Consider the following 597-nt stretch of genomic DNA (forward strand, 5'->3'; position numbering starts at 1 on the left):
TATAATGGTACAATCAGACTACCTAGGACCTCTGCCACTTGGCTAGGCCACCATTCCATGGCAATCTCTGGGGTTCTGGAGACCCTCCCACGTAAAGGCAAATTGGTCATGACTGTCCGATGTTGATACAGAAGAAAGCATTTGACAGATCAGCGACAAAGTGGTAAGTGCCTAGTTCCAAACTCAAGCGGTCCATTATGTCTGCCACAGACCAGATGGCAGAGCTGCATGTATTAGGGGAATTTACCTTATTCAACTCTTGGTAATCCACCATCATCCTTCTTGTCCCATGAGGCATCCTTACTTGCCACACAGGGTTATTGTAAGGACGGGGGCCATCTTCAGGATCCCCACCGTCTCTAACTCTTGTATAGTAGCAGTGATCGATCTCCTCATGACCCCCGGGAGGTGGCACTGCCTTGTATTAGTCACTTGTCCTGCTCCCAGGAGGACAAGGGGAGCATGATTCATAAGTCCTCTAACAACCGCTTTAACCACTCGCACACGCACGCAAAACTCCCCGGCTGTGGTACTCGGCTGTGTGGTGCAGAACTTCAATCCCCAGTATATACTCTGGTATTGAGGAAATACACACTT

The sequence above is a fragment of the Chrysochloris asiatica genome, unplaced genomic scaffold (genome assembly GCF_000296735.1).
Source record: "Chrysochloris asiatica unplaced genomic scaffold, ChrAsi1.0 scaffold00495, whole genome shotgun sequence".
Lineage (NCBI taxonomy): Eukaryota > Metazoa > Chordata > Mammalia > Afrosoricida > Chrysochloridae > Chrysochloris > Chrysochloris asiatica.